This window comes from Thamnophis sirtalis, unplaced genomic scaffold (genome assembly GCF_051295495.1).
Source record: "Thamnophis sirtalis isolate CommonGarterSnake01/CBP01778 unplaced genomic scaffold, rThaSir2_p1.2 scaffold_6, whole genome shotgun sequence".
Lineage (NCBI taxonomy): Eukaryota > Metazoa > Chordata > Lepidosauria > Squamata > Natricidae > Thamnophis > Thamnophis sirtalis.
In genome coordinates, this window is record NW_028261386.1 from 82331466 (window position 1) to 82357234 (window position 25769).

Below are 25769 nucleotides of genomic sequence, written 5' to 3' on the forward strand. Positions count from 1 at the left end.
AGTTTCAGCCTGTTACTCCTGAGGAAGTGGATAAGGCCATGGGAGTGGTGAGTGCCTCCACCTGCTTACTGGACCCGTGTCCCTCCTGGCTGGCTCCCTATTGGTCTCCGGACGCGCTACAAGGTGTTGGTTATTACCTTTAAAGTCTTACATGGCCTTGGACCTGGATATCTGAGAGACCGCCTCCTGCTACATACCTCCCAACAGCCGATAAGAACTCACAGACTAGGCCTCCTCCAGGTGCCGTCGACCGGACAATGCCGGCTGGCGGCCCCTCGGGGGAAGAGCCTTCTCTGTAGCTGCTCTGGCCCTGTGGAACGATCTACCCGCAGAGATCTGGACCCTTCCCACTCTCGTGGCCTTCCAAAAAGCCACCAAAACCTGGCTGTTCCGGCAGGCCTGGGGCTGTTGACCCCAGCTAAGTCGAGTGTATGGTGTGTTCTTTTTAAATTGTTCCTGTCTTTCCCCTATTTTTTACTTTGTTTTATCTTGTATTTATAAGCCGCCCAGAGTCCTACGGGATTGGGTGACATATAAGCTTATTAAATTACGAATTACAAATGACAGCTCAGCAACAGCCAGGTGTGCTGGAACCAATCAGGCGCGACCTGCTGAGCGCGGGCTGTCAAACGCATGGCTATTGGTCTCCCTGCTTGACAGCTCCGTATAAATAGCTGTCAAGCAGGGAGGGGGTGCCGGTCTACTTCTGTTCTCGCTTGTGAATGCCCTGTTAATAAACGGTTGTGTTTAACTTACCTCAGACACCTCCTGCCTCATCCTTCTAGGGGATTTAAAACTGGCGATGAGCCGGTGGGATTCAGGCTCTGAGCTACAACCTACAAGCTTAGTCTGTTAGGCGCTCCGCACTGCTGGAAAATTCTAACAGTGTCTAGATATAAAGTCTAACAGCATCTAGCTATGGCCGCAATACCTCCGTTTGTTCCGTTCAGGACTGCCGGCGAATCGTGGGGCACCTTCCTGGACCGTTTTGAATGCTTCCTTATAGCTAATAACCGGCAGGGGTATTCGCAGGCTCGGAAGTGCAGCTTCTTCCTCAGTACCTGTGGCCCCAAGATGTTCGGGATGGCCCGCTCCTTCGCGGCCCCGAGACCTGTTTACGAGCTTAGCTGGGACGAGCTCATGGAGGGGCTAAAGAATCACTATGCCCCAACTCCCTCTAAGATCACACGCCGGTATGCCTTCCGCCGGTGTGTCCAAAAAGAATCTGAATCTATCAGCCAGTTCCTCCAGTCGCTACGGGTTGCCGCCATCCAGTGCGAATTCCCCGATCTGGAGGACAACTTGGTAGAGCAATTTGTCGGCGGGGTGAAGGACATCCACCTCAAGCAGCGCCTCCTCTCCAGGGCAGACATCACCTTGCCACAGGTGGTCGACGAGGCTAGAGCCACGGAACTCTCTGAGCAGTCAACTGTGGAGATGGCCAGCTACCTGCCTCCATTGCCTGCATCATCCTCTCTGCCTCCTCTGCCTTCTCCGCAATCAACCTGCCTGATCGATGAGCTGGCCCTCTTGCCAGACCCAATCTACGAGGACCAGGTCGACCGCCTCCGAGCCATTCCCCAGCGGCAACAGTCTCCACAAGTCCGAGCCACTGCAGTGGCTGCTGCCTGCCTCGGCTGTGGCGGTAATCATGCCCAGGCGTCTTGCCCCTTCAAAGCTTCAATATGCCACCATTGCAGCAAGAAAGGGCACCTGGCGCAAGTCTGCCGGGCCACCCTGCCACCTCCAGCTCAGCCCAAACCGTCTCTACTGGCCTACGGTCCACCTGCACCACCCAGGAACCAGCTGTCCTGATGCCAGCAGACCCGCCGCGCCGACTGCTTCGCCTTGGAAGAAGACCTTCCTGCCACCCCTGCAGTGTCGGTCAACCAAGCCACGGCTGGTACGAAGAAAATCACTGTCACGGTCTCTCTCTTATCCCTCTCTGGGGTGCATTTTGTGGCGGACACGCCCCCTGACATCGCAGCTGTCCTAGCAGACTATTCCAATGTCTTTAATGGTGAGCTGGGGAGGTATAAGGGGACCCCTATTTCCCTCAACCTAGACCCCCGGTTGCCCCCATCAGGCTGAAGGCCCGCAGGGTGCCTTTTGCCTTGAGCCTAAGGTTGATGACGAACTGGATAAGTTGTTGGCGCAGGGGATCCTGGAGCCCGTCGACCACTCACGCTGGGAGACCCCAATAGTGGTCCCCGTGAAGGCCGACGGGTCCATCAGGATATGCGCCGACTATAAGTCGACCATCAACCTTGGCCTCCAGGCAAACCCCTATCCAGTCCCTGTGGTGCAGCACCTGCTCCATTCCTTGGGGCGGGGCTGCACTTCTGCCAAACTAGATATGGCGCTGGCCTACCAGCAGCTCCTGGTGGATGATGATGTGGCGGCTGCCCAAACCATCGTCACCCACCGCAGGGTTTTCCGCTGTCACCGCTTACAATTCGGCATCTCTGTTGCCCTGGGGATCTTCCAGAGCCTCATGGAGCACCTGCTCCATGGGCTCCCTGGCATTGTCCCGTACTTCGATGACGTCCTGATCGTTGCAACCAGCCGCTCAGGGCTCATCAAAGTACTTCGGAAGGTCCTCGACCGTTTTAGGGGCGCGGGTCTCAAATTAAAGCTCAGCAAATGTTCTTTTGCTGTGCCTAAGGTGGAATTCCTGGGCTTCATGACTGACGCACAGGGAATCCATCCCACCCCCTCTAAAGTAGCTGTCATTAAGAACGCCCCTGCACCCACCTCCAAGGCGGAGCTGCAAGCATTCCTCGGCCTTTTAAACTTCTATGCACCTTTTCTCCCTCACAAGGCGTCACTAGCCGAGCCGCTGCATCGGATGCTCAACTGTTCCGCGGCCTGGCAATGGGGCAGCCGCGAGGAGCTAAGGTGGCACAGTGGTTAGGGTGCAGTACTGCAGGCCACTTCAGCTGACTGTTTTCTGCAGTTCAGCGGTTCTAATCTCACCGGCTCAAGGTTGACTCAGCCTTCCATCCTTCCGAGGTGGGTGAAATGAGGACCCAGACTGTGGGGGCGATATGCTGACTCTGTAAACTGCTTAGAGAGGGCTGAAAGCCCTATGAAGCGGTAGATAAGTCTAATTGCTATTGCTATTGCATGCGTTCACGGCTGTCAAAGCCATGCTGACATCAGAGGCAGTCTTAGTGCAGTATAGTGAGAAGATACCTCTGACGTTAGCCTGTGACGCCTCATCTGTGGGTTTGGGGGCGGTCCTGAGCCATGTTCTACCCAATGGCTCGGAGGCCCCCATAGCTTTTACTCCTGGATCGACAAGGAGGCTCTGGCTGCAGTGTCCAGGGTTAAAAAGTTCCACGATTACTTGTATGGTCGGCACTTTACCCTCTACACTGACCATAAACCACTCCTTGGGCTTTTGGCCGGTGATAGGCCGACACCCCCCCCATCCTGTCTCCCAGGATGACCCGTTGGATGGAGTTTCTCGCAGCATATTCCTACACGCTGAGATACCGTCCAGGCAAGCAGCTAGGGCATGCTGATGCCCTCAGCCGCTGCCCCCTTCCCTGCGTTGACCCGCAACCGGTCCCATGTCTGTCTGTCCTCTCCATCGCTGAGTTGGACCTCCCTCTCACTGCCACTGATGTGGCCGCCCACTCAAAAGCTGACCCTGTCCTCTCCCAGGTCATGGCATGGGTCCTGAGGGGCTGGCCTACAGGGGGTGTCTCTCCGGAGTGCCGCCCCTTTAAAACTCATCAGCTGGAGGTGTCACTCCACTGCGATTGTCTTTTGTGGGGTGACCGGGTGGTCATCCCTCCCGCCCTCTGCTACCAGGTCCTCCAGCGTCTCCATGCAGACCATCCCAGGGTGGCGCACATGAAAGCGCTGGCCCGGAGTTATGTTTGGTGGTCCTGCCTGGACGACGACATCGAGGCCTGGATAGGGAGGTGCGAGCCCTGCCAGTTGTCCCGCCCTGCTCCCCCTCCCCCTCCTCTCGGGAGTGGGAGGTGCCTAGGCCACAGTGATGTCACCCGGAGCTCCACTCCCTCCAGGGAGGAGCTACTATGGGGACGTCTTACCTCTCCAGTGCCGCCTCTTCAACTGAGTCATTCTGGGCGTGTCCGCCATCCGCCCGCCTACCTACAGGAGTACGCATGCGCCACTTTTGACGTATGCGCCCTTGCTGGGGGGGGAAGAGGTGTTTAGTCCTCGGACTTACGAATGACCGCTTGGCAACAGCCAGGCACGCTGGAACCAATCAGGCGCGACCTGCTGAGCGCGGGCTGTCAAACACAAGGCTATTGGTCTCCCTGCTTGACAGCTCCGTATAAATAGCTGTCAAGCAGGAAGGGGGTGCCGGTCTACTTCTGTTCTCGCTTGTGAATGCCCTGTTAATAAACAGTTGTGTTTAACTTACCTCAGACACCTCCTGCCTCATCCTTCTAGGGGATTTAACACAGTTGTCCGGTACGGCTGCGCATAGCAGAACCTGGAAGTTCAGCTGGTGACGGTACGCGTGCCCACAGAGAGGGCTCTGTGTGCCTCCTCTGGCATGTGCACCATAGGTCCTCCATCACGGTTATGGACAATTGCAGGTGATAATGCAGACAGTAGTATTTGGATTCGTTTTTCCTGGATCTGTGCTGTTTTACCTATCCAATCTGGTCAGTCACTGGGATGAACCTGTTAGTTTAGTCTTCTGAACTTTGAGACTTATGCTGGAGCCCATCCTCAGGGAATTTCTCTCTAGTCTAGCAGAATTATTCTGGGACACATATATTTGCCTTCATTGGTATTTTATCAATTATCATATCAGCAACTCGCAGATTCAGGTTCTCTTACAGCAGCAATCCATCAATGAAAACAGTGCCAGATGCATCAGTTAATCAATTAAAACATATCTTCTCCATCTGGGAAGATACGCCAACTCATTTCCTCACTATTGATCATTCAGATATGCTTATCGCTATCTTTCAGAATCAATTTGCTTCCGTTATTATTCGGTAGGGAAACTGAAAGAGGTCTCCCTCCCTCCTTCCCTCCCTCCCTCCTCATCTCCCCCCTCCCCTGTTTGTGTGAAATGGAATATTGTACAAATTGTTAAAGGAATTAACTTAATAGCTGCCAAATAAATAATAAATAATATTTTTCTCTAACAGGATTCCTTTCATAAGATCAAATACAGGCTGCAGGGGCTGCTCTTTGTACAGTATATTAATACCTTTATTTAATGCTGGTAATTTCCAAAGCCCAAACTACCATGCGAACAATTTTCATGTGCATTATTGTGTATCTTAGGGAATTTTGAGTAAAGACTTACCTGAATTGTGGACAAAACAGAAACAATCTAATATTGTTATAATGACTTTTATATTGTTCATTCCTGTCGAAATGTGGAATATAAATCTAATATCATATAAACCTGTTTAAACTAATAACTATTAAACTAATTCAATAACAGAAACCACAAATTTGATAAAACAGCTAAAGATAAGTTTGGTTTATTTGCTCTCTTTTTCCCTTTTCCTTCTGCTAAGATCTATCTAGATTTTTATGAATGTGTTTGTTTACCAGAATTAAAACCAGGAAAGAGAAAATACCTTCTCATTTTGTTTTTCCAAATTTATAACAATAGTACAATAATACAAAAATTATATAACTCAGACTTGATATAATCTAGAATAATTCAGTTTTGAGGAAAAATCAATATTAAATTTATAGTTTTAGATAATTGATAATGATTGCCAACATCTGGTGCCATGGGATATACAGTATGTTCCATAATTAATTTATTTTGAATGTATTTATGTTTCAGCAGAAACATTAATGGAACCACTAATAGCCACCAAGGATTAATGCATTGAAAACAGCTCCTTTATTCATAGACAGCCTGCCTTAGATGTTCCCTGTATACATTTGGATTGTTTTACTTTCTTGACATAGTTGAAGAAGATCCTTGTTAGTCTATAATAACCAGAAATGATAATAAACCTGTTAGCACCTTTTCCAATCTATCTGTATAAAAATGACTCTCTATGTGTGTATATGTTCCAGCATAACTTTGGAATGCCTCAAGCAATTTCAACCAGATTTGATGGACAGATGTCTTACTCTCTGGAAACAAATACTATGGGGGTAAGACACCTCTAACACCCCTTGGAACATGTGTTTTGTTAAAATACAGCGTGTTGTGCCTTAAAAAGGATTCTACTGTACTGCTGTAAAATGGTTTCTACTGTACAGAACAGTGGAGTTGTCATGGTAATGGCTTAACAGTGCTCCATAAGGGGGCTCCCTCTGGTAAGAGGAAAATCCAACATTAGAAATGATGTTTGGTCCTGATATTTTCCCCCTATAAATAAATAAATACCCAGGCAATACTAGGTTGTCAACTAGTTAATAAATAAATGACAATATTGCAGATGACAAAGTGACCACTTTGGGGGGGAGGGAGAATTCAACACACCACTCAGCGAGAGACTGCTGAACTCACATACAGTATATCAAAAGTTTTCAAGAATCTCAAAAGTTGTCAACAAACGCAGTGAGTTTTTAATGAGCTACAATTATCAGTAGATAAGCTACTTGTAATCTGTCTCTCATGTAACCTATATCTGCATAACTAACCTACCTTCCTCTCTTTTCGCATCCCTATGCCTCTTCCTTAATTAAAGCCTACATCTTTTAGCTATCTATTTCACTGTCAAATGACAAGACCAAGATGTAAACAAACGGTTTGTCAAACGTTTCAATGTTCAAATGTTCCCAGGCTAATAAACTGGTGCTAAACTAATATTTACCAGCAAGATGAGGATTTGTGCAAAGATAATTTTAATAATGCAGATATAAGCAGATAGTTCTCTCCTTGGTGATGTTTAAGCCCACTGAACACTGGGCTTAAAGTTTAACAGATTATCAGAGTTGGAAGGGACCTTATAGGTCATCTAGTCCAACACCACCCCACTCAAGCAGGAGACCCTACACCATTTCTGACAAATGGCAGTCCAATCTCGTCTTGAAAGACTCAAGTGACGAAACTCCCACAACTTCTGAAGGCAAGCTGTGCTATTGGTTGATCTCACTGTCAGAAAGTTCCTCCTTATTTCTAGGTTGAATCTCTCCTTGGTCAGTTTCCATCCATTATTCCTTGTCTGACTTGTCTGTTCTCTCAAGCCTTGGGGGAGGTTGATGGTGCAGCCCCTGTCAAATGAGGGTTATGTATATTTTTCTTTTGGTGACATTTATATATTTTTTCTTTTATTTATAGTATTGCTCTTGCTTTTTAAGCTATATGTTACCCTGAGTCATTGGGAGTTGGGCATGTAATTGTTTAAATAAATACAATAAAGAAAGCCTAAAGTGAATTTAGAGCTAATTAGTTTAGTTTAGTTTTAGTTTTAATAGATTTGTATGCCGCCCAATCCCGAAGGACTCCGGGCGGCTTACATAAAAACAGTTTAAAAACAAATACTAAAAAAGTTAAAATACAAGACAGTGGATTAAAAAAGGACACAACATACACTTGATGTTAATGGGGCTGAAGCTCAATCCGAGATCAGCAGCCCCAGGCCTGCCGGAACAGCTAGGTCTTAACAGACTTTCGGAAGGCCGAGAGAGTAGGGAGGGTCCGTATCTCAAGGGGTAGATTGTTCCATAGGGCCGGGGCAGCTACACAGAAGGCTCTCCCCCAAGGAGCCGCCAGATGACATTGTGTAGCCGACGGCACCCGGAGAAGGCCCACCCTGTGCAATCTTATTGGGCGCTGGGAGGTATGTTGCAGGAGGCGATCACGGAGATATCCAGGTCCTAGGCCATGTAGGGCTTTAAAGGTGATAACCAGCACCTTGAAGCGTGTTCAGAGACCAATAGGGAGCCAGTGCAACTCATGGATGATAGCACTGGCTCCCTATTGGTGTATCTAGGTACACCCAGTATCGCTCGCGTGGCTGCATTCTGGACCAATTGTAGTCTCCGAACACTTTTCAAGGGCAGCCCCATGTAGAGCGTGTTACAGTAGTCGAGTCTTGAGGTGACGAGGGCATGAGTGACCATTTGGAGTGCCTCCCGGTCCAGATAGGGCCGCAACTGGTGCACCAGGCGAACCTGAGCAAAAGCTCCCCTGGTCACAGCTGACAAATGGTGTTCTAGTGTCAGCTGCGGATCCAGGAGAACACCCAAGTTGCGGGCCTTCTCTGAGAGGTGTAAGATTTCACCCCCCAGGTTTAAAGATGGAATATCTGGACTATCTTTGGGGGGCAGCATCCAAAGCCACTCAGTCTTGTCAGGGTTGAGCGCCAGCTTGTTCATTCCCATCCAGACCCTGACAGCTTCCAGGCACTGGCACATTACTTCCACCGCTTCACTGAGTTGGCACGGGGTGGACAGATACAACTGGGTATTGTCCGCATACTGGTGGTATTTGATCCCGTACCAACAAATGATCTCACCCAGTGGCTTCATGTAGATATTAAATAGGAGGGGGGACAGGATCGAACCCTGCAGCACCCCATATTCAAGGGGCCTAGGGGTCGACCTCTGTCCTCCAACCAACACCGACTGCGACCTGCCGGAGAGGTAAGAGGAGAACCACCACAAAGTGGTGCCTCACACTCCCACCTCTTCCAGCCGCCGCAGAAGGATACCATGGTCGATGGTATCGAAGGCCGCTGAGAGGTCAAGAAGCACCAGGATAGAGGAATGTCCTCTATCCCTGGCTCGCCAGAGATCATCGGTCAGTGCGACCAAAGCGGTTTCAGTGCAGTAACCAGGCCTGAAACCAGACTGAAAGGGATCTAGATAATCTGCTTCATCCAAGGTCCGTCGGAGTTGAGAGGCCACCACCTTCTCAACAACCTTCCCAAGAAATGGGAGGTTGGAGACTGGACGGTAGTTTTTAAAAACAGCTGGGTCCAGAGCAGGCTTCTTAAGGAGGGGTCTCACCACCGCTTCCTTCAAAGGTTGCGGGAAAGACCCCTCCCGAAGAGAGGTGTTTACAATCCTCTGGATCCAGCCTCATGTCACCTCCCTGCTTGTCGAAACCAGCCAGGAGGGACACGGGTCCAGTAGACAGGTGGCGGCACTCATCGCTCCCATGGCCTTGTCCACTTTTGGCAGGCTGGGACTCACTCCACAAAAATTGATCAAGGCTCTCCCTCGGCATCTCTGCTGGCACTGTCCAAGTGGAGTCCAGGTCCGTCCGAATCTGAGCGACTTTATCCGACAGAAACTGAACAAATTCCTCAGCTCCTCCCTGTAAAGGTTCACTCCCATCCCTCTCTTTCTGCGGATGCAATAAGGGCGGAAAAATGAGCACATTTTACCGCCCGTATCGCCACTAAATAAGTCCTAATGAAGGTTCTTAAAGGGCTAAGGCTTATGCCTAAATCTAAAGCACAATTTGAAAAAGAGAATTATTTTGTCTGACAGGCTAATCTGGAGAAGAAAAAACAATAGTTTTTTTTTCAAATAAGAGGAAAATTAAAGCTCAGTTTCATGCCAGCATACCAAATTTCATAGGCACCATCCAGATCTGATTATCTAAGAAAGCTCAGAGTAAAGGTACATTTTCTTTAGATCCCTAATGAAAATTATCTATTCCTCAAGTTGGATAGATTGATCAGATTTATATTCTGCCACAATCAAAAGCACTGTTGCTGGTTCACGCCTCAATAGAAGTACAATGAAACATCCATGGTAAAAGAATATAAAATAACATAACCCAAAGCAAACACAGTAATAGGCCACTTTAATGGTATCAGTTCATTGCAAACATTCTCAACAATTACTCATAGCCCGAGGACAGCCTGGAGAACGGGGGGGGGGGGGGGGCAGAATGTGGCAAATTAAATGGGGCGAGGGCTACTCCAAAATGTACACACACTGATTCATGTGTTGTAGGCATGCCTTGTAGGCATGTCACTTCCATTACATCAGGAAAGTGGGGAATCACAAACACATTTGCCTATGATGTAAATGGGTCAAGCTCAGACTGATTTGAAAGCACAACTGCTGTTCATTTACTTCAATGCTCTCCAAATCCTTCTCTCCTCTTTTTTGTTTTTCTGGGCGTGTTGCCATCCTTTGTGATGTTCAGAGACAAGCAAATAAAGATTGGGATTTCATGCAGGCCCAGATTCTGAATGGCACAGGTTCCAATCTACCTTTGTTGAAACTCAATGCATTTTCTTACATATTATCCCATTGTGTACTGTCTGACAATGCCATTTTGGACTTCAGTGGTGGTCATCTTAAGAACCCTGTTGGATGAGGATACACTTTTCATGCAAAGAAAATGGAAATGATTCTTAAATTGCATAAGATTCTCAGATGAATGTTTTGGGTGCTAGGAAAAGAATAGCAAATTCTATTTCGTTGAATGACAATGAAAATATACTCTGTTGCAGAAAGGGTCTTATCTACACCAGAATTGGGTTAGCATCCCTCCATGCAGAAGGATCTATCTTTTTTTAAAAAAAAACCTACTAAATATCAGCTGCCCTAGTTTAATTTTTGTGATGAATACTATTATATATGCGTCAGCCAGTTTGATACAGTGGAGAAGATGCTGGACTAAGAGTGGGGAAACTTTAATGCTAGTCTTGCCATAGGCAAGCGAGCCAGCTGGATAACCCCAGGCCAGTCATTCCCTATGAATACTAGAGAAAAGACAGTGACATTTGAAAATGCTGCCAAGAAAATTACATTAACTTATCTATAATCACCTGACTTGGCAAAAAAAGTATAGGTTCTGTATTGTAAATCTGTATTGATTTACAATAGTTCATTTAGTTACTGTTCAAAGTTACAATGGCACTGAAAAAAGTGACTTATGACCAGTTTTCACACTTATGACCATTGCAGCATCCCTATAGTCACTTAACAACTCTGGCAAGAAAGGTTGTCAAAAGGGGCAACATTTACAAATGTCAACTTAACAAATGTCTCCACTGAATTTCTGCAGAGTAAATTGCAAATGGTGATCACGTGATTACAGGGCCATTGGCAACCAGTCGTAAGTGTGAACAGAATGCCAAGCACCCAGACTGTGACTACAGGGGTGATGGGACAATGTTTTGCATTGACTGGAAGTGCTTTATAGGCTGTAAAGCACCCATTCTGTGCACTTTGTAATTGTAGACCAGTGATTCCCAACCTTTTTTTGGCCATGCCCCACTTAAGCATCTTTAAAATCCTGATCTCTCCCCCCCCCCCCCCCCGTGACATATAATTCTTACTTTACTCAAAAAGTGAACTCTACTCATGTAGAGGAAGACTAAAAGCTATTAACTTGGTTTAATCAAGGTTCAAAGTGCCCCCGTGTGGGGTGTGGGCCCCATGATGGGAACCACTGTTCTAGACCAGGGGTCAGCAAACTGCGGCTCTGGAGCTGCATGTGGCTCTTTCCTCCTTCTGCTGCGGCTTGGTGGGGGAGGGGGAGAAGCACAGTGCGCCAGGAGAAGACTTTATGGCAAGGGGAGGATTTTCCAGTTGTCTCCACAATTGATAGGGCTTTTGGTTATGACAGGTAGAGGAAAAAATACACCGCACTAGGAGGAGACTCTATGGTGGGGGAACTGAACTTTCAGTCAGCTCCAGAATTGAACAGTGGGCTTCTGGTTAGGACCTTTGTGGCTCCTGGTGTTTTCTTTTCTATGGCAAATGGGTCCAAATGGCTCTTTGAGTGTTTAAGTTTGCCAACCCCTGTTCTAGACCATTGTTAAATTGAGGACTACCTGTGTACACTGACATTAAGTCTTCATCTATCTCTGCCATTAATTTTCCCATCCTTCAAGATGCCATCTTGGAGCATTTCTAAATACATATACACATGAAGAGGAAACTGGAGATATAAAGTGTTGCATATTGTTAGGAACATTCCTAACATTATTATGAATTATTATGAAGTATTATTATATTCAGGAATCTAAATAATAAGAATACTGCACAGTTTTTCTAAATTAACAAAGAAGGTAGTATCCTCTGCCATTTCATACAGCAAATATAAACATCCTCCTTTTTATGTGCATATCCATTACTTTACTATATAGAAAAATGTCTAGCCTGCTTTTTAAAAAAATTAACAGTAATCTAACATCTATGATGCAGGTTTTCACCATCTTTGCTACAGTGCAATTTAACAAGAGCTTGAATAGGAAAATCACAGCCTGTTGCAGTCATAAAAATGTGTGTGTGTAAATCAAATCTTTATTTCAGTCATAGCAATATATATTTTCACTTAAAGGTTGAAAAGTCAAGGATTGAGATCGGCAAGGTCATCTGCTGAAATGAGAAGCCATTTTTCAGTACCTATTTTTAAGGCTTGGAAGGGGAGGGGCGGAATCCTGCCTGAAATAGTGCTTAACTAAGACTTCTTGCACTTAATCTTAATGATTTTCTACAGAACTGGCTGACTGAATGTTCTGGTCAGCCAGTCCGCTAGTCCAGGAATAAATTAAAGTGCAGGGCACAAACGGAGAGGAAAATGTGTTATTTTTTATTTTTTTAATGAATGACTAAAAGGGATATCAGGATTCCTTAAAAGAGAACTACATTTAAAGAGTTTGCTTATCATGTAGTTATTTGTAAACACTATATGAATGAACATAGTACAGAGGTGTAGGGCACCTTGACCAATCTAGGGAACAGCTTTCTAAAATGCTGAGTTTTGAGATACAAACATTACAACTTGTCACTCCTCTCTTGTAATCAGATCAGAGTTCTATCGGCAGCCCTTACATTCCAAGAGAGGTTGTCTGGAGTGGAACAGTACTAGAATCACTTAACAGCATCCTAAATCAATGCCAATCAACACCGGCCACATGTAAGGAGGAACTAACTGTCCTTCAAAGCCTCTTCAGAAATAGGATCTTCAGCCTTTCCTTCCTGTCAGTTCAGTTCTTCTCCCATTTTCTCTCGCAATGTAATGCTGCAAACTTTGAGGAAGAATAGTTTCAGATTACTCCTACCTCTGTATCTTGGATTTGGGGGTGGGGAGAGAGAATCAGAACTACATTTCCCAAAGAAGTCAATGTCTGCAGGACTGGCTCACCTTCTAATTTTGCAGGCTGGCTGAGATGGTAGCCTGAGAACAAGCAAAGGTTGTCAGCAGAGGTTGTTCTTCAGCCCTAACCCTAGCTTTCTCCGTTAAGTCAAGGCATTCATCTCTAGGATTTACACCTATGAGATTGTTGCAATAGGAACTTTGGAAATGCAATGCCTTCTCCGAGGAAGTAGCCTAGTGTCAACATTGCTGTTGTTTAAATAACAGACAAAATTGCAGGCACAAATTTAGCTAATCATTTTCATTTATCACCCTTTTCATACTCATTATTACTCATACTCTTATCTGTTGTTTATTTTGTATTGCTATATTATTTTTCAAAATTTGGGGAAAGAACCAACAGAGGTTCTTCCTGGTATTATTACACGTAGGGTTTTTTTTTCGTATCAAGCTAGACATGTGTTGTGTTTCTGATATAACCTGCAAAGAGAGAACAAGAGGGAAAGTCCCTGCAGGTGATCCTTATCTTGTCCATTCACTGGATTTACATAGGTAAATGTGGCAATTAAAGCAACAAATTCCATTTCAAATCTATAAATATTCTCATTCCAAATCCAAACTTCTGCGGTATTGTTGGAAGAAATGTCCTTCTGGGTTCAGTTCCAAGTGGGGGGGGGGGAGCCACTGGATTCATGGAAGTTGCTTGAAAAGAAGCTTTATTGATGATGGACAGGACCACATGGTTTGAGACCCTGGGAAAAAAAGAAGAGATGGTAAGAGTGCCCTGGTTTTATGCCCTCTCTGGGCTTTTGAATTTGAGATTGTATTCTGATTGTTGTCAGACTCCCATGGGGCCATGCAGGGGCAACTCTGTAGGCTGTCCTGAGTCCCAAGCTTGGTTGACTCTTGCTGAGCGATGATGTAATGAAAGGGCTTTGGGATTCCTATTATGGCTCTGTCAGAAGGAGATAGATCTTTGGTTCAGGCCTTAATGGTCCATTGACAAGGGGGGGGGGGGCTGAGTTTCTGCTTCCATTTTAGGGGAAATATTATGTCCTTTTAATATTTCCTAAAATATTTCATTTTTCTAGGAGAAGGGTGGGTGCTAACTTCTTACAGTATCATTGGATATAAATGCAGGATATAGACAAAAGTACTCCAAGTCTAGATCAGAGCCTTTATGCAACCAGTAAGTTTTAATACAAAAACTAGTAATTTTTCCAGTTATATTAAAAGCTCATATCCATACGTATCTGTTTTCCTTCAAAGAAACACATGGTAGGTAGAGGTAAGAAAAGCAGTCTTCTACATGTGTTGCTGGAGAAACAACAGAGTATGAAGTTATACCCCTTTCACATGGGACTGAGGAGCATTTATCATCTGAAAAGGACTGTGGAAAGGAAAAATCCATTTTCACAACAATGCATTCTTCACTACAGAATACTTATTTTTTTTAATGTATTCAGCCTTTCCTAGAAACAATTTCAAAGTAGTTCACAGCATATAATAAAAATGACAGTACGATTTGGTTAATAATAAAATGAATCAACTGAAGTTCTATATTCCACAAAAGCACAACAATAAATGCCACAGAAGAGCATTAGATTTATTGTGCTTGTTTAAAGCTGTGATTTAGTAGATTGCAAATTATTCAATCACTGGGCTAAAGAAAAATACAGTTTTCTCAGCATAGACAAAAGTGACAGAAAAGAAGCCAAAGCAGGACGTAGACCAAAGATATTGGCCCAGAAACCCACCTCCACCAATCCCCTCCTGCGCCGCATCTTGGACGCTGTTCGCCGGGGCTGGACAGCGGATTCTCGGGCTCCTGAGTTCCTGCCTTTCCTTTGCCGCCGCACCGAACTCTCCATCCTCCAGGGATGCCTCCTTTGGGGCTCCCGGGTGGTCGTGCCGCCTGCCCTGCTCCAGCTGGTCCTGTGTCGACTCCACGAGGGTCATCCAGGCATTGTCCGCATGAAGGCCCTGGGCCGTGGATATGTCTGGTGGCGCTCCATGGACGCCGACATTGCTGGCTGGGTGCAATGGTGCCCACCCTGCCAGACTGTCCGGCCCACCCCACCCACTGCTCCTCCTCGGGAATGGGAAACCCCCTCCGCCCCCTGGAACTGCCTCCATGCGGATTTCTTCGGTCCAGTCGATGGGCGCTCCTTCCTCCTTGTAGTAGATGTCCTCTCTAAGTGGGTGGAAGTCATCCACATGCGCTCTTTAACCTCTGCTGCCACCATCCATGCCCTAGAGCGCCTTTTCTCAACCCATGGCCTCCCGGATACATTGGTGACCGACAATGGTCCCCAATTTGCCTCTGCAGAATTCTGCCTCTACCTGGCCAGCCTGGGGGTTTGCCATGCCCCGGTAGCCCCCTACCACCCCACCAGCAATGGAATGGCTGAGCGCGCTGTTCGCTCCGCCAAGGAAAGCCTGGCCTGCCTCAGCCACTTGCCCTGGCCGGCCCGCCTCTGTAGCATTTTTAGCATTTTTAGCATTTTATTAAGATTTATAGGCCGCCCTTTTCCCTGAGGGGACTCAGGGCGGCTTACAATCACAGGGAAGGGGGTGCAGTATCAAAAGACAAAACAAAATGTGAACAAAAGAAAAATAATAAAACACAACTTTCATTCAACAGTCAACACTCGGGCGGGTAAATTGGGAACCTATCCCCAGGCCTGTTGGGAGAGCCAGGTCTTGAGGGCTGCGCGGAAGGTCTGGATGGTGGTGAGGGTACGGATCTCAACGGGGAGATCGTTCCACAGGGTCGGAGCTGCAACAGAAAAGGCTCTCCTCCATGTAGTCGCCAGTCGACATTGACTGGCGGATGGGATTCGGAGGAGGCCCAGTCTGTGCGATCTAATCGGTCGAAGGGAGGTAATCGGCAGAAGGCGGTCTATCAAGTACCCAGATCCACTACCATGGAGTGCTTTAAAGGTGGTCATCAGTACCCTGAAGCGTACCCGGAGACCGACAGGTAGCCAGTGCAGCTCGCGGAGGATGGGTGTAACGTGGGCGAACCGCGGTGCGCCCACTATCACTCGCGCGGCTGCATTCTGGACTAACTGCAGTCGCCGGATGCACTTCAAGGGCAACCCCATGTAGAGCCCTGTACCTGTACCTACCACCAAGCCCAACACTCCACCCCCTGCTACACCACCGGCAAGTCCCCTGCCGAAATTCTCATGGGCCACTGCCTCCGCACCACCCTGGACCGGCTACATCCCCACTTTGCCCCACTGTCTGTGTCCCTCTCGGCCGCCCCAAGGGCTTTCCTAGTGGGGGAGGAGGTATACGCCCAGAATTACTCGGGCAAACCGAAGTGGATGCCGGCCTTGATACAAGAACTAATGGGGCCCTGTTCCTACAGGGTCCAACTTGGTGATGGACAAGTTTGGCGGCGCCATGTAGACCAGTTGCACCGCCGTGCAACCACCCAGCTGCCTGGACCACAGGGCCTCGACGCTCCACCTGCTCCGCCCAATTCTGGCTTCCAACCGCAACCGCAAACACCAATGCGCAATTCTGGCCTCCAACCGCAACTGCAAACACCAATGCACAATCTACCAGGCGGCCCTCCACCAACGACCACCGCGACCGCAAACTTGCCTTCAAACTCTGGCACGAGGCTAGGGGCTGGGACTCCGATTCCGCTCCACCTCTCCAGCAGGACTCCTCCTCCACGTCCGTCATCTTCAGCGACCACACCTGAACTGAGGCGGTCCCAGTGCCTGCGTAGTCGGCCAAAGTACCTGGACGACTATGCATGCGCCATCCAGGGGGAAGGGATGTTGCATCCTCCTGACGCAGCCGGCAGCCAAGCCACGCTTCGCAAGAACCTGATTGGTCCAGGCGCGGCTGGCTGCCGGCTGGAGAATCGCGGCTCTCCCATTGGCCGACCGCCTGACAGCTATTCGTATAAATAGCTGTCAGGTGGCGCTGTCCAGCGCGCGCATTCTGAACTGTCAGTTGTAGTGTTCCTGTTAATAAACGTTCCTTGAAATTACCTCAGCGCCTTCTCGTATCTAAAACTAGGTCCCACAAGAAAAGCAGGCAAGATTGATGAAGCACATAAGAGGGTCAATATTTATCACTGCTGCTTATCACTGAGGCTACTTTTCTGATATCTTAGACTCTCAAACAAGAAGATCTCCAAAAATAAAACCCAAAAATTTGAACTAGGCTCAGAAACTATTGGAGTATTTGGTCTCTGCTAGGGAATATTGTTTTACATATTCTAAATAGATACCTCTCCTAAAAAAATAACATTTTTTCTGAATTGATGGAAGTATATAGATGGCTTCAGAAAGCTGAAACTGATATGATGTGATTCCCATTGCTGGATTTTGCAATTATGGTGGCACATGTTCTCAGCTGAACAAAGATGCATTTCGATGGTATAAACTCAAAACGTAGTCATGTCTAAAGCATCTCTAAATTATGTAGCAGACAAGTCCTCCAACCTCTGACATGTGAGAATAATCTTGGAAAACAGGGATGGGTGTGGGGTGGGTGAGAAGAGATGCTGCCTAGAGATTGATCAGATCAAAGGGGGAGAGCCTCCAGGTAATTAACAGTCAGAGAAAGAAACACAGAAAGTTGATCAGTTGATCTGTCTCAACTTAGCAGAAGGTAAAAAGAGATGATGAGATATTTGTACCCACAGACATTGCAAGATTGATGTCAGCCTTCCAAGTAGACCCAACAGGAAACATTGACCAGGTGAACTAATTGTACTTTATTATAAGGCTACATTAAAAGAGGGACATGGTGCCTCAGTGGCTAAGATGCTGAGCTTGCCGATCAGAAAGGTCGGCAGTTCGGCAGTTCAAATCCCTAGCGCTACATAACGGGGTGAGCTCCTGTTACTTGTCCCAGCTTCTGCCAATCTAGCAGTTCGAAAGCACATAAAAATGCAAGTAGAGGGAAGAAGGCGGGGCTTAGCAGTGAGAAGACGGACTTTCAGGCTACTCCTGGAAATCCTCTATTCCGAAGCATTTGGACGGTCCCTTTTTTTCCCAAGCTGTCCCAGAGAGACAGTGAAAGGTAGGAGGAGTTCCAGTGGTCCCAGAGACGTTCGCAAAGTCTCTGGGGAACTGGAAAATAACCTCCTTTGCCAGTGACTTCTGGATTAGCCATAAGGCTAATTGAAACTGCAGGCAGCCCCAAAGAATGACGAAAGTGTTTTCAACTGGTAAGATTATTTTATTACTCAGTGATAAACAGTCCGCCTAAAAATTCAACCTAATTTAAATTAAAGAACAGAAGAATCTAGCGGCAATTTTGATCTTTTTATTGGTTTTTGGATGGTGGTTATTCTACTTTTTAAATGTTTTAAATGTTATTCACACGGACAAAGGATAGATTACTCCAACATCTCCTCTGATCCTCTGCAAGCGGGCTGTAAACCAATTCACTATAATTTGGTTGTTTATAACTTGACACTTTTATTGCTTGGCTGTATTGGTCTAAGATCTGATAAGATTGCACAGCTCCGAGCCTGCAAATACCTCAGAGCTCTCAAGAAAAAATACTAACTGCGTATAAACATGGCGTCTATTCAAGTGTCTATTCAAATGATTTTTTCAGCGCTACAGAAATTATCTGCCACACAGGCTAGAATTGAGAGAAAATTGGATTATTTGGTGTTTTTAGCAACAAAATACGAGGGAAAAATTGAGAATGTTCTTCAAATACAAACTAAGGATGTCAGAGATAAAGATTCTCAATTTGCTGATATTCAGGGCAACTGGTTTACCTCTGAGGGAGAAAAAGATGGAATGTCTGAAGGGGGAGGAGCCACACAGAAGATTTACTTCGAAAGACAGGGCGCAGGAGGAGTGAGAAGCATTAAAGAATTTATACTTTATGAAATACCATCTGCAAAACTTTTGATACCACCACTGAGAATTAAAGACAAGCTGATAAAGGAAATAAAAGGAGGGCGGCAGCATTATATGAGAGGCACCCTAACCAAAAGGTGCAAAGATTTCTTCGTATGGACTTGCTCATAAAGATGTTTGGAGAACTGGACCCACGAATGGCAACAGATTTAAGGCGGTTCTGTTACTGGAGAGACACAAGCTGATAGATGGAAGAGTATAATTTAAAACTAGCTAAACCTAGTTAAATTCATTTGTAATAGATATAGTTGAATAATAATTGATAATGATAGTAATGTATATAATGTTGAGTTGCTATGATAAATAATAATTGGATATGAGAAGGGAAGGTTAGAAATATCTTTGGACTATATATAAAGATTATTAATAACAATAATAATTATTATAAAAAATAAAATAAAACTATATACAGTTAAATCTTAACTAATATGGGGAAAATGCTATGATATACGATATAATTACATAAAGAAAGGAGAATGATAATAAATTATATACACGGAGGATGAAATTTTTGGTATTAAATATTATGGATGTTTAGCTAAAACAGGATATGAGGATTGTTAATGGAGGATTTTATAAAAAAGTAACTGAAATGCCAGCATGTGATTATGGATTAAATTTTTGGTATAGTTAAGGATGAAGGATGTTTAAACAACTGTAGTCAACTAAAAGTGGAGGTATGATGATGTTAATATGGTAAACATTTGAGTTAAGATATTTGAATTAATATGAATTAATGGAAGAGATGAACAAAAACTTGCTGTAACCAGCTGATACACTTTTCTATAACATATACTTGTTGTGTCTTTTTTTTTCTCTGTTTTGTTTTTTGTTCTTTTTTGTTTTGACTTCCCCCCCCCCCACTGTTGTGGGTATGTGTTGTTTATGTAACAAAAAAATTTAAAAAAATCAATAAAAAAATGCAAGTAGAAAAATAGGAACCACCTTTGGTGGGAAGCTAATGGCGCTCTGTGTGCCTTCGGCATTTAGTCATGACCAGGGAGACGTCAAACAGCACTGGCTTTTCAGCTTTGAAATGGAGATGAGCACCACCTTCTAGAGTCGGGAACGACTAGCACATATGTGCGAGAGGAACCTTTACCTTTACACTAAAAAATCTTGCTAATCTGAAAGTACAAATCTCCTGGCTTGGGTTTTATGCTGCTTGTTGTAGTGGATCTTTTCAATTTTTTTCTCTGTCCTTTAGTCAACTACAGGCTCTTCTCTCTTTTATCTGATTATTCCCTGTGCAGTGTCTTTCCTTCCTCCATCTTCCAAAGTCATTCTCACATTCCATTAGCGATCCATTGAATCTTCATATTCAGAAACTGAAGAGCTTAACTAATCTGAATCTCAGCCTGCATCACAGAGATTAACTGAAGAGGGAAGAAGGCACAGATGCAGGTTGAGTCAGCTGATCCAGAGTTTGAGCTAGAAAAGATCCCCAACCCCAGTGATCTGAGAAGAGCAAAGGAAATCCAGGCATGTACTTAAAAGAAAAAATCACAACTCAGCCATTTAGTTGAGCTGATATTATATAAGAGAAGACTTTGGTCACTAGCTCTCTGTGTGACAAACAACCGATCTATATGCTGCTGTTGGTTTAACTTGAAACTTAATCCAGAAATATTTTTTTCTTAGAGCTTCCTGAACCTGAGATAGCAAAAAGGTTGGGGTGTGCTTTGCGTAACTTTGGGGAAAGATTTAAGACTGCGGTGAATATCTTGAATGTGTTACTAGAAGCTGGCTGTGTGGTGGTAATGGATAGTGCAGAATAGTAGCTGATCTTGAAATCTCAGAAATGCTAAGCAGCATTCAGCATAGTAGGAGAACTTTGCATGAGATCCCAAGTGGGACCATCAAGTCTGTAGACAGGGATATCAAAGAAACCTTCTAGAATTGTTTGCAGTGGAAAATCACTTCCATGTTGTTGCCAACAAAAACATGGTCCTCGTGAGTCAAACTCAACGTGTGTGATACTTTGTCTTAACTTTGAACCCCCATCCATTACTGATTTGTTATGCACCTGCCAGTTCTTCTTGCCAGACTGTCAATGTACATTATCCACAAGGGAGAGATGTTCTTTATCACATATAGAGAGGATCAAATTATCCCAACCGCTCCATCTTTAAAATTGATCATTTTAAAACCAGCTGCAAAAGTGACAGGGTTGAGCCCGGGAAAGATTATGATTTGCAATTTCCCCACAGTCTCTGAAAAAAGTTTAAAAGCTCAGGAAGAAATAAAAATCAGATAAAAGGAAGTAGAGATCTTTGTTTTAAGATGATAAAATAGATTATATGTCCTAATCAGAAAACTGAGCCATATTTTTAATTTATATCACTTATATAATTTGTATCATGTTGGAAGGGATGCGGTGGCTCAGTGGCTAAGATGCTGAGCTTGCTGATCAGAAGGTTGGCAGTTCAGTGGTTTGAATCCCTAACACCGCATAACAGAGTGAGCTCCCGTTACTTGCCCCAGCTTTGGCCAACCTAGCAGTTCGAAAGCATGTAAAAATGCAAGTAGAAAAATAGGAACCACCTTTGGTGGGAAGGTAACAGCATTCCGTGCACCTTCAGCATTTAAGTCATGCCGGCCATATGACCACGGAGATGTCTCTTTGGCAGCGCTGGCTCTTTGGCTTTGAAATGGAGATGAGCACCATCCCCTAGAGCCAGGAATGACTAGCACACATGAACGGGGGAACCTTTATCTTTACCTTATCATGTCAGAGTCTATATGTTCTTTGTTTTCATGTATAAATCAAAACATTATACATAATTCCAATTTTCCAGTCAAATCTCATATTTATTCATGAAGTTATCCTATTTCTATGGACTCTTCTTGTAATAATTATTTGAGCACTTCTCCAGTATCCCTTTGCAGACATTTTTGGTCAAAAATTATTTATTTATAAGAGATCAGAATCACCTTATAGTCTGCCCAGAACATTGTATTTTCTTCATGATTCTTTTATTATTTGTTTTACTTAAATTGTCAGAAGAATCAACCCGACTTACATATTATTTTTCTCCTTCAACATTAAATGTTTGCGCCTAATTTACAATTATAATTTTATGCTTTATCATTTCTTTTAAAAAGAAGTTTCATTTTGTTTGTATCCTATGAGATTGGTTTAATTCTCAAGGCTGGGAAGAAGGGATGAATCCTCTAATCACATGTGTATATACTATGAAGTCAAAAAGAAATTATTTCAATATTTCCTTTTTGACTTGAAACCCCTGTTATCTTGCACAACATAGGGGTAATGCATCTTATATGGTGGCAGCAGTAACTATCAAACTTTACCCCACACCTGTAGTCTGAAGATTGTTTTTATTCTTCTAGCCTTCTAACCTACTTCTCACAAGGTTGAATCTCTAGCTAAAGATCCCCCATTCCCCTCTCCACAAATAATACCTCTATATTTTGTAGTTTAATTTAACATTTGTTTGCCTACATCTACTCCATTAATAACTCTATGTGTCATTGTCTGCAGTTCAGTCCACTCTAGAAATCAGTAAGCAAAGCCAGACTACGGATGTTTCTTGTCTTTATGAAGATTTATTGCGAAGGAGAGGATCAGAATAAAAGAGCGACAAAAAAATACAAGACAAAAGATGCTATCCAAAGTCAAGAGTGATGGGGAGGTTTCTCTGTACAAAGAATATGCTTTATAAAATATCTAGATATTTAGTTCACTATTTGGGTGAGGGTTACAGGTTTGAAGGAGGAACTGAATAAAACATTGGGGTGGGCTTCATAAATTTCAGCAATGGGTTCTCTGCCCAGTTGCTTGGTGGGTGTGGCCATGGTGGGTGTGGCTTAGTTGGCCTCCTGCACCATGGTGGGTGGGTGTGTGTGTTTTCACCTTCCCCAGGTCCAGAAGCTTTCCTCAAGCCTCTGGGAGGGCAAAAACTGCCTCCCCTGGGCTTCGGAGGCCTTCTGGGAGACCTGTTTTCTCCCTTCCCCAAGCCTCCTCACAGGCCCTGCACTTACCTTACATCCAAAATGGGCTATGTGGAGACTCCTGTGAGGGGTTGGGTGGAGTGGGGTGGGAGGGGAGGGGAGGGGTGGGGCTGAGTGGGTGGAGCCATCCATGGGTGAGATTTGGAGGTTATCCAAATCGGCCATAACATTAGCTACGGGTTCTCCCAAATTCAGGCGAATCCGTATCAGCCCACCCCTGAACATACTATGCCCCTTGGTTTCAGAAAATCCCAAGTCTCTCACTAGTGATTCTGGCATTGGATTAGAGCAGATTTTCCTTTCTCTGATTTTTCAAGGTAGTTGATGGTGTATTGTGAGTAAGTGAGGAAAGAAAGGATGGGTGGGAAAAGAGAAATGTTTAAATGAGGTATAAATTTAGGCATTCAAGAAAATTCAACCCTGTTTTGTTTGAATAGCTTATTCAGAGTTTAACAAACAAAAACAAAAATAAACAGTGGTGATATAATTAGATACAAATATGTAGACATACTGTACATATGTAATGGTAATTTTTTAAAAGTTAGAACTTTAAAAAGAAAAGAAAAAAATGATCCAGATAATGTTAATAATATTAATACAGAATTGGTTTTTTTTAATAAATAGTGTTTTTTTAAAGTCCATGTAACAACCTGTTATTGATTAGCCTATTTTTTTTAAATTCTGAAGTATAGTATTAGAAGTACTCTTTAAAAATATGGGGGGGGGGGTGTTCATGGAAGTCAACCTCTAAACTGAATCATTTCTGATAAAGAGCCTCACTTTATAATAGAAAGTCTATGATAAATATTAAACAATGACTCATATAGCTAGAATTAAAAGAACATAATATCTATGTGCAAAAGCATAAAGGTATATATTTGAAGTATCAATGCTGGCTATCAACTAACACTTAGTCTTCTGCTGCTTTTTCTTTGGGCTGTTGAAGGCTGACATCTGTTCTTACAACAATGGGCTAAAGCTGTTTTGCACAACTCAAGGCCTTTTTTCTGGGACAAGGTCATTCTTTTTGATAAAGACAAAGATAATGGAGAAGACAAGCTCAATACTCTTCTTCCCTACCTGCTTGAGGAGTAATGGGTGACATTAGACAAGGGACTGCAGAATAGTCATCATGTCTATCAAACAATTTCTAATTACTTCCTAAATTACAGTGGGCTTTTTCCCCCCTGTATGCTTCCTGTGACATGTGTTTTCTAATATTATGTGAACCGTCCTAAAAAGAAAAGCATGAACAATGCTCAAAATAAATTCTGCTAATAGGAGACAGGCTATGAAAGGATGTAATGCTTATCATACATTGTTAAGTTCTTCCTTAGCCAGAGTTTTTTTCAGTTATCATCTGAGGGGAGAATTCAGCCACAATTAATTTTTTCTTTGTCTTCTAGTGATAAGGATTTTGCACAAAAGCCATCTAGTGAGTTGCCAACTGGATCTCTCTTGATGCAGCTCTTAGGAAGGTTTATAATAGGAGTACATGATGCAGTTTGAAAAAAAGCAAGCAGTCATTCCCCACCCCACCCCACCCCCTGCACAACCTCCATCTGGGATGTTGTGAGATATAGCCAGGGGTGGGCTGCTGGGGGTTTGCAGGTGTTTGGGAGAACCTCTAGCTAAGATTCTGTGTAGTTCAGAGAAATCCCACTCCTGGCTAGCCCCGCCCCGCCCACCCACAGGAGTTCCCATGCGGCCCGTTTTGGATGTGGATAAGCTCAGGGTGCACGCGGAGGCTCAGGGAGGCAAAAAACAGGCCTACCAGAAGTTCAGGAAGACCAGAGATGGGCCTGTTTCAGGCCTCCAGAGGGCCTCCAGAACCTGGGGAGGCCGTTTTTCCGCTCACAAAGGCTCGTGGACAGCTTCCGAAGCCCAGGGAGGGCAAAAATGCCCCCCATGTGGTGCAGGAGATCAATTAGGCCATGCCCACCATGGCCATGCCCACCCAGCAACCGGGCAGAAAACCCCTTGCTAAAAATTTTGAAGCCCACCCTTGAATATAGCAGATAAATAAGAAAGCCCTGTGACAAAGGAAACGGTTTGAACTTTCTGTTCAAACTGTTCATACAATTGCTAGACTCATCTCCCATCCTGACCATTTGCACATTAAAAGACTTATGTTTGCACATCATACTTGGCCAGAAAGGAAAATAAGAAAAAAAATGCAAAGTAAAAACACATCATAGCAACATGTGAACGGGGCTCCTATTTCTATATTCTTAGAACTTAAAATACAAACTGACGGGTATCTTGTTTGTATAAGTTGACCAGATTTTCAGATTGGTAAAGAGGGACACCATTGAGCAGGGGGGGGAGGAGGTACACACCTCCCTGCCTAAAGTGCTTCCTCTCACCCGCCCGATCTCTGCTGCGGGCGAAAGGGAGCTGGGAGGAGAGGAGAGATTCCTCCCAGCACGCACCCCACTGAAAGCGCTTTAATCAGTGGGGTGCGTGCTGGGAGGAATCTCTCCTCTCCTCCTGGCACGCACCTCCCTGCCTAAAGCGCTTCCTCTCGCCCGCCCGATCTCTGCTGCGGGCGAAAGAGAGCAGTTTAATCAGTGGTGTGCGTGCTGGGAGGACAGGAGAGATTCCTCCCAGCACGCACCCCACTGAAAGCGATGGGCGCGGGAGCGACAGCTGATGGGCTGGGGAGCGAGCGAGCGGGACTTTTTGAAAACTGCGCGGGGCGCGGGACAAATTGTACAAAAGCGTGCCTGTCACGCTGAAAGCGGGACGTCTGGTCACCTTATGTTTGTAACATGTCTAATATAACAGTTATTGAAAAGAAGAAAGCCTGGTTCATTGATTTCCTATTCTGGGTGATGCTAGGGCTGAGGAAAAACTTAACAAGAAAAAAGATTGAAGTTGAACACTTGGAGAAAAAGAAATCC